Consider the following 9,397-nt stretch of genomic DNA (forward strand, 5'->3'; position numbering starts at 1 on the left):
CCCGCGGGCCGCCGGCCCTTTCCCCGCCCTGCGGGAGCAGCACGTACACAAACACCGGCACGTGCCCCTGCGAGGCTGGCTGGGGACGAAAGCGCGGGTTCGCCAGCCGATTGGCCAGCCGGGAGGCGCCAGGCCCGCCCACCTCGGGGCGGGGCCCTAAGGAGACCCGGCGGAGCCGCAGTGCGCGTGCGCCGCCGAGGGCGCTGGGCGGGGTGAGGGTGGGTGTGCTCCAGCGGCAGCCATGAGGCGCGCTGAGTTTGGCACGTCCCACACTAGCGTGCCCGGCCCTTTGGTCCCTATGGAGAAGCGGGAGTCGCGGGCGAAGGTTTTCGTCTCTGCTAACACGCACGTAACCAGGAAACGAGAGAACTCTGGCAGCACCACCTCTGGAAGCCGCTGTGCGTGGTGCTGGCGCCGCGCGTCCTGCGCCCTCCAGCTCCGGAGGAAGGATGAGAGTTCCTTTGGCGTCACGTTCAAAACCGCCCCCCGCTCGCCTCTGTCACCGACGCCCTGGACTTTTAGGGAGGAAAACGGGGGCGGCGGGGGCGGCGGGGCGGCTAACGTGAACTAAGGTTTTACCGCAGGGACTGCGCTGACCACCCCCCGCCCCCCAAACTAAACGATTTCTCACACCGGGCCCTTTCGGTGACACCACGCCCGTATTGGGAAATCCGGTAAAATCCAGCCAACCATTGTACTGTGTCCCCTCCCGGCGACTGGGTAAAGCGCCGCTGGGCTCGTCGCCTGGGGAGAGGCTGAGAGCCCAGGCTGTTAACCTTGAGCTTGCATAAAGGACGAGGACACCGTGTCAGCCCGAACACTCACTGGGGGGCGGGGGGGGTTCAAGGAAAGTCGGACCCAGACCGAGAACGTTTGTGACCTAAGGGGCTCTTCCCGGGCGGAGCCGCCGCTCCCTCGCGGCCGCTCCGAGGGGAAAGCGCGGGAGGGGGACGTGGCTGGGGCGGGGGGGGGGGGTCTGCATACTGTCCTGCTTGAGTCGTTCCTTTCGGTGCGACTTGAGAAACAGACTTCCTGACTTCACACTGTAGCCATCCACACATCTATCATCTCCTGACTGTCTTTTCCTGAACGCTTTTTTCCAGATCAATCTTCCCAGAAACTAAAGCTGGAGCCGTATATTCATTTTTCTTGACATCCTCAGTGATTTCCTTCTTCCTCTTCATACCTTTGAGAGCAGGACTGATGAGGAAATACTATGCTTTTGGAGGACAAGCTCAATGAGTGGCCTTTTAGTTCTAATTTTGGTTGCAGGATCTTGTTTATTTTGTAGTAAGAGCCATAAAATAATTTTACAATAATAAATTTATCATGCACTGACCCAAGGGGTAGTTTTCCACATTCTTATTCATATGTATACCTGAACATAAATGTGTCTGTGTGTGTATATATATATTTATGTTCAAACATAGAATCATGCTTGTGTTCTGTATTTATATTGAAACTATTCAAAATACCTTTTTTATGATATTTGAAGAATGTCAGATCTGTGAGAACACATGATCACTGACAGTTTCCCTTTTCTCGTGTTTATCAGTTAGGTGAGCACTGTTTTTTAAAGAATATAATTAAGCTTCAGGTTCACACAGATGAAAATGAATTTAAGAATTCATTTTCAGGAATTCTTAAATGATACAAGGTACTATCAGAGAAGTTCTTAGAGTTCTAAACAGAAATTGCAGTTAACACGTGCAATGTGATATTGGTGTGATGAGTCTGCCTCCATGTTAACATCCTTTTTATTTAAAACAAGATTCTATTCAGCAAGTGTTAAGTCTAGTAATTAGTGTTAACTTCTTATTACATATGTGAGTTTCACAAGGATAGGGAATTTTGTGAATAGTTGTTAAAGCTTTTCTCCTTTTAATCACTTCCTACTTGTCCATTGCTGACAATGTTTCAGAAAAAATATGTCTCAGCTAAGTATCTGGTTTACTGTTAGTAATGGGCCTAAAAGCTTTCTAAAAATGAACAAAGCTGGTGGAGCACAAAAATACACAGAAGAAATACATTTGGGGAAGAAATACTATCTTACCAGCAAGCAGCTGGAGTTATTACTGAACATGTACCATGTGGGATCAGTTTTCTAAAGAGGAAAATGATCTAAGATGCATATTCAACAGGCACTCTTCGAAGCAGTGTTAATTCTATTTATGTTTAATTTGCTGATAGATGTGTTTCCAGAAAGAGGATGCCATTTAGAGTGAATGTTTTTTAAAAATGTTAGATGATGACTAAGTGACCAAATGAATGAAGATATGTAGACTGAGGAAGGGTGAGTAGGAGGAATCTGCCAGTAGTCCATGAAGGGAAGAGTATTTCTAAGGAGTATAAAATATCTTCCAGTGTTAAGAGAACTATGTGCAATTCAGTCTAGTTACAGAATATGATACACAGCAGTGATGTAAAATAAAGATTTACAAATAAGAAATTATATTAAATGGCCACTAATGTCTATTCCAATTTATTAAAATAAATGGACATTGAGCACTTCCTATGCCCCAAGATTAATACAGATAGGTATTGTTATCTATCCCATTTTACAGGAAAGGAAATTGAGGCTTAGGGAGGTTCAATAACTTAACCTAAGGTCCTATCATTATTAAGGGGTGGAGCTGAACTCAGACCGTTTGACTCCAGAGACCACATTCTTATAACTAAATTTTAAAGAATTTTGGTCATCGTTGGTAGATTTGAAGTTACTAAGATTGACTTTTTTTTTTTAAGATTTTATTCATTTATTTGACAGCACAAGCAGGCAGAGCGGCAGGCAGACGGAGGGAGAAACAGGCTCCCCGCTGAGCAGAGAGCAGGACCCAGGACCTGGGATCATGACCTGAGCCGAAGGCAGACGCTTAACCGACTGAGCCACTGAGGTGCCCCTAAGATTAACTTCTTAAAATTAGCAAAAGAAAGTCCTTAGAGACTATTATTATAATCCATAGAAAAACAACTCTTTCATTCAATGAAACATATAGTGAAGTTGAATCAATAAGTTGTACACCTGAAACTAATGTAACATCAACTATATTCAAATAAAAAAATGTTAAGGAGTATTTGGCAAAAACAAATGAAAAAAGAAAACAACAGAGGAAATAGGGGCAATTATGTGTACTATCTTTGCAGTTTTCTGTAAATCTCAGATTTTTCTAAAATATAAAGTTTATTTTAAAAAAGAGGACTTGAGGCAACTTAAAATTAAACCATTATATATTCTTTTTCTTTCTGAAGACCATGGCTATTACAGTTTTTGTTTATTCAAATATTTAGTTTCACCTTTAAGTAACCCTCTTCCCAAATAGAATAATGACAGAAGATACCTAAAACCTTATGAATAAAGCTAGTTTTAATCAAAAGAACAAAAAAATTTCACAAAGTTTTCAAAACCAATCACTACTTAGTTTTTTTGTTCTGATTGACCAATATACTTCAGTTCCTCTGCAAAACACACTGCCCATTGCATTGATCACTGGGAGATCTCACCAGGCTGTTTCTAGAATGCTCAGTTATTTGGGCTCACATCACTTTGAATTTTTTTCCACATCTATAAAGATTAATGTCTGATGAATTACATATTACATAACTGCTGAAATAGGAACAGTGAGAGCTATAATTTTTAAGAAAACTAAACTCAATGCTTTCAAAATCAAGTCTCTAAGAAAAGTGTTTCCCAAGTAGGTGAGGATAAATCAACCGTAAAAGATGAGAAATAGCTCTACATTCAGACTGTTTGATGGGCATTTTTAAACTCATACTCCATTTGAAAGAAACATAAAGTGGAATTCATATGCCTATGGTTTGTGAAAGAAAGACAACTCTAAACTCTCACAGTCACCCTCTATTAAGGAAATAGCTTCTGACCCTAGATGAAAAGATTGGAAAGTAGCATATATTTACATGTTATAAGTTAAAATGTATATGGTATGATCATATACTCTTTTTTAATTTCTGTATCGATTCTTGTTTAACTGACCAACCACAATAAATGCAGTAAAAGCATTTATTGGGCAACCTATTTCTTTCATTTAAGGAATATAAAGAGAGTAGCTGAATAGAATGCATTAAATTTTCAAATTTTTATTTAAATTCCATTTAGCTAACATGTAATTTAGTATTGGTTTCAGGAGTAGAATTTAGTGATTCATCACTTACATATAACACCCAGTGCTCATCATAACAAGTGCCTTCATTTACCTTTGGATGTTGAGTGAATCCCCTCAGGAAAGACCCTGGTAGCCCTAACTGGCCAAAAAAGGTTTCTACACAGCAGAAACAAGACAAGTGAGGCATGTGAATCCCACGTAATTACGAAGATTTTTAACAAATCAATCTTTCCTAGAGTGGTTTATTTGCTCACAGAAAACATGGTAAATTGGAGAAAAATTAAAAAGCTACCAGGCTCTTCCACCCAGTTCTTATCTGGTAGTAAAAGACATCCTGTCTTTTCCCACACTTTTTTTTTTCCTCATTTCAGGGCATGAAAAAAAAAAAGCACTTTTGTTTTAAATAAACAAATAGACCTAACTGGAAGGAGGAAAAAAAATTTAAAAAAAACAGAAGTCCACTGCCTGATTCAATATTGTCTTTTGAGATCTCCGTAATACCCATAATATTCTTTCCTAAGTTTCCATATATGTGTACAGGTTATGCTTCCAGTTAATATATGAACACTATTATTCTTTTAATGACTACTAGACAACAGCAATGAACAATAACAATAAACCCAGGCCTTTGCATTTTTGCCCAGGACACTTATTTAACTCTATTTTCATGGGTACCAGTAACATTGTTTATTATGATAGGAACTTTAGTGTTGTACCTCGATTTTAAAAGAACTTTAAATAAGTGTGCCCCGCAGGATCATGTATGCAATGTTTCTGCCTAAAGAAGCCAATTACAGACTCAGGACCCAACGTTTATATTGGAGGCTGGCATGTAGGCATCCTCTGCCTACCAACTACTAAAATCACAGAATTCCAGAAGGAAACAAATCCGCCATACATCATCATGTTGTTTATATAAACGTAAACACTGCAGACTCATCTTGTCATTTGGGGGACAACTCAAGTGTCAAGTTCCCAAATGCCAACCGAGGACCAACTTTGTCAGCATGTCCTGCTAAAGATGGCAGCCTCAGGCCAGCTGTGCTCACTCTTTTCTGCCCAGGAACACAAGAATAACCCATAAAAGACACTAACATTCTTAAACTCATTTTCACAGCAGTTTTACATTTAAATTACCTTTTGCTATTCCATAAAAAATTTACAAACCATTTTTAGACAATTTTATCACATTCCCAAAGACGTACATTTTTACCTAATTTTTTTTTTTTTTAAAGAGGGAGGGATACTTTGGTGAGAATTGCTATTTAGGAGTTGCAAATATCCAGATTTTTACATGAATAAAATAGCAGGCCAACCCAGATGTACATACCGTGTTGAGTATATGATCAACACAGAGGGAAGCAAAGGCACTTAAGGGCTACCTGCTGCAAGAGATCCCGAGATTCACCAAGGAGGGAATCTGATTTTGCCCAAATCCAAAGGGGCTTTTTGGACCCAGTTGGAGTATTTTTTTAAATAATATCTGTGAGGTGTTGAAGTGGCCCTATGTGTGATTCTAGGATCTTTCTACTTTGCATTTACATGGGAGCTGACGAGAGGATATTGTTTTGTATGTTCAGGTAGCACCTGTCTCCAGGCAAGAGAGGTTCTTCTGCCAGAAGGCTCTGTGCGCCTCCAGCATTTGGCCTCCACTCTCAATTTCACCAAGGACTGCAGAGCTTAGCCACCCTCCATTGTGGCAGTTTTTCATCTAAGACTTCATTCTTTTCCTCCCCATCGTGAGCCCAGGAACAATTTCACAAGACCTTCTCTGACTTTGTCCCTCTTTCTCTAATTGTATCCTTCAGCTTGTTGGAGTCCAGGCTGTGCATTATCAGAGATGGGGGACACCTCCAGCATGGCTGAGGCTCACATTTATTCTCTGCAACCCCAATAGCCTGGTTCCTCTCCTAAGCTCCTCACACCAGATCTTCTGATACCTTACTGACCATATTGGATAGTAAATCTTTCCCACTTATCGATATTAACCACTTAACATGCTCTCTAATTTTCTATCATACAAAGAGGATGAGGAAAATATAGCCCCCATGTTCTTTACCATTTCTGAAGCCAAGTTCCTAAATGAAATGAAACCACTTTTTGCTTGATGAGGTATGTACATAATGGCAGATACCCTCTATTTCAGTATATAAAGGCCACCTTCACCTAAACAAAATTAAAATAATTTTTAATATTTTAGTTGTATTGTTAAAATATTTGCAAATTTAATAGTTACCTATTTTACCTGTTACTGACAATATACAAATAGAAGTTGTAAATGGAAACTACTTTCCATATACCAATAGAAGTTTCCGCTCTTAATTTAATACATTTGATTTTCCACTTAAAGTAGAAATTCATTTCTAACTCTATCTCTAAATAAGTTTCTACCTTTCAAAATAACTAGATTGTTCAGAACACAAAATTTAAAGGCCAAGTTGCCTGTAAAAGATTTAATACACATACTTCAAAACAGAACTACTTAGTTAAAAGTATAAACAGAAGCTGGGGGAATAATAGTCTTTTAAACAAATGGTACTGGGACAAATGGATATCCACATGCAAAAGACTTAATTTGAACCCCTTCCTCACATTGTATACCAAAATAACTCAAAATGGAGCAAAAACCTATAGCTGAAACAATAAAACTTTTAGAAGAAGACAAAGGGGTAAATCTTTGTGACCTTGGCGTAGGCAATGGTTTTCTTATCTTAGCTAATACACCTAAACCACAAACAAGAAAAGAAAAAAAAAAAACAAAAAAAAAGTGGACTTCAATTTGTATAACTCAATAGCAAAAAAAAAAAAAAAAAAATAACCCTATTTAAAAATGGGCAAAGGAGAATTAAGAGTACAACTTATCATGATGAGCACAGAGGAATGTACAGAATTGTTGAATCATTGTATTACACCTGAAACTAATATAACACTGCATGTTAGCTATACTGGAATTAAAATGTAAAAAAATAAATAAATACAAATGGGCAAAGGACCTGAATAGACATTTCTCAAAAAGATATACATATGGCCAAAAGGTATTCAACATCACTCATCATCAGGGAAAGACAAATCAAAACCACAATGAGAAAACCTCATATCCATTAGAACAGTCTTTATCATAAAAACAAAAGACAACAAGTGTTGGTGAGGATGTGGAAAAAAGGGAACTGTGGTGCACTGTTGGTGGGAATGTAAGCTGGTGCAGCCACTATGGAAAACAGTATGGAGGTTCCTCAGAAAATTAAAAGTAGAACTACCATATAATCCAGCTAACCTACTTCTGAATATTTTGAATTGAAATTAGAATCTCAAAATAAGATTTTCACTTCCATGTTCACTGCAGCATTACTCACAAAAGCCAAGACATTGAAGCAAACTAAATGTCCATTGACAGATGAATAAAGAAAATGTGGTACTTACATATAGTGGAATATCATTCAGTCTTTGAAAAGGAGGAAATCCTGCCAATTGTGCAACATGGATGAACGTGGAGGACATTATGCTAAGTGGAATAAGCCAGATGCAGAAGGACAAACATAACATGATCCCACTTACATAAGGGATCTAAAAGAGTCAAACTCACAGAAGCGGAAAGTAGAATGGCAGTTACCAGGGGCTGGAGTGGGGATAATGGCAGAGGTACAAAGTTTCAGCTATACAAGGTGAACAAGTCCCGAACTGAAGGCTGTCTCATACTTGTCGGAGTCAAGACCACTAAAAACTTTCTACCAGGACTTCTGATAAATTGGCCTAACTGAATGGGTGATTTCAATTGAAAACTCAAATGAACCAAGCAATCTTACCATAAATTACCTAAACTACCAGAGATTCAAAACAAGCACTTAATTTTAAAAAGTAATTTGTACACAAGCACTTGGAAACTTTTTGGCAGTATCTACTAAAGCTGAACGTGCATACCCATCGACATAGGAATTACTACGCCTATGTTTATACCCCAGAGAAATGCATATAAATGTTTAGGGAAAAAACAGGTACAAGAATGTTCATAGCAGAACTGTTCTCAAAAGTCCAAGACAGAAACTACCCAAATGTCCATCAATTACAAGAGATAGATTATGGTATATTCACACAATGTAATACTATACAGCAACAAGAAGTAGAAAGCTACAACCAACACAACAAAATGGATGAATCCTCAAACAATGTTGAACAAGAGAAGCCAGACACAAAATAATACAGAGTGCCTGATTCCATTCATATGGTATACAAAGGCATGCAAAAATCACTTATGCAATATTGTATTTACATGTAGGTTTATGTAGTAACTAGAAGGGAGTACTAGGGAGGCTTCTGGGGTGCTGGTAATTTTCTCTTTCTTGTTCTGAGTGAAAATTCATCAAGCTGTAAACTTACGTATACATTTCTGTATTTATATTCACTTCAATAAAAAGTTTTTAAATATTTAATATTAAAATTCTAGATATTAACAGCAGACCAGACATGGCTAAAGAAAGGATTAATAAAATGGGAGAGAGTGCTGAAGAAATTACTTAGAATGTGGCAAAAAGAGATAAACAGATGGGAAATGTGAAAAACAGAATAAGAGACACAGGAGGAAGGTCTAATTGGAATGCCCGAAAGAGAAGAGGGATAGAATGGGGCAGAAGCCATATTTGAAAATGTAGTGGGCTGAACTGTGTTCTCCAAAAAGATATGTTCAAAGTCCTAAAACCTGATTCCTATGAATGTAACCTTATTTGAAAATAAGATCTTTACAAAAAATCAGGTGAAGTTGAGGTCATACTGGATTAGGGTGGGCCCCAAATCCAGGGGCTGGTGTCCTTATAAGCAGAGGACACACAGGGATAGAGGATACGCATAAAGAAGGCCATGTGAAGACAGAGACCGAGATTGGAGTGACACAGCCTACAAGCCTAGGATCCCCAAAGATTGCCCGCAACCACCAGAAGCTAGGAAAGAAATCTGGGATGGTTTCCTCCCTAGAACCAGAGGGACCTTGGCTCTGACAACACCTTGATTTTGGACTTCTAGCCTCCAGAACTATGAAAGACTAAATTTTTGTTGTTTTAAGCCACAAAGTTCATGGTAATTTGTTACAGCAGCAAGACACCAACCCACGACTCAGGAAGTTCAACATTCCCAAAGCAAAATAAATACCTAGTCAATTCAATAAATCCAACAGCAGGCAATAAAAGAGAAAAAGTAGCATGAATAAAGCAAATGGACTGAAAGTACAAAATAATTCCAATTCAATAGTGATTAAAATAAATGTAAAACAACTAAATGTACCAGTA

Source organism: Phoca vitulina, unplaced genomic scaffold (genome assembly GCF_004348235.1).
Source record: "Phoca vitulina isolate PV1807 unplaced genomic scaffold, GSC_HSeal_1.0 scaffold15, whole genome shotgun sequence".
In the NCBI taxonomy this organism is placed as follows: Eukaryota; Metazoa; Chordata; class Mammalia; order Carnivora; family Phocidae; genus Phoca; species Phoca vitulina.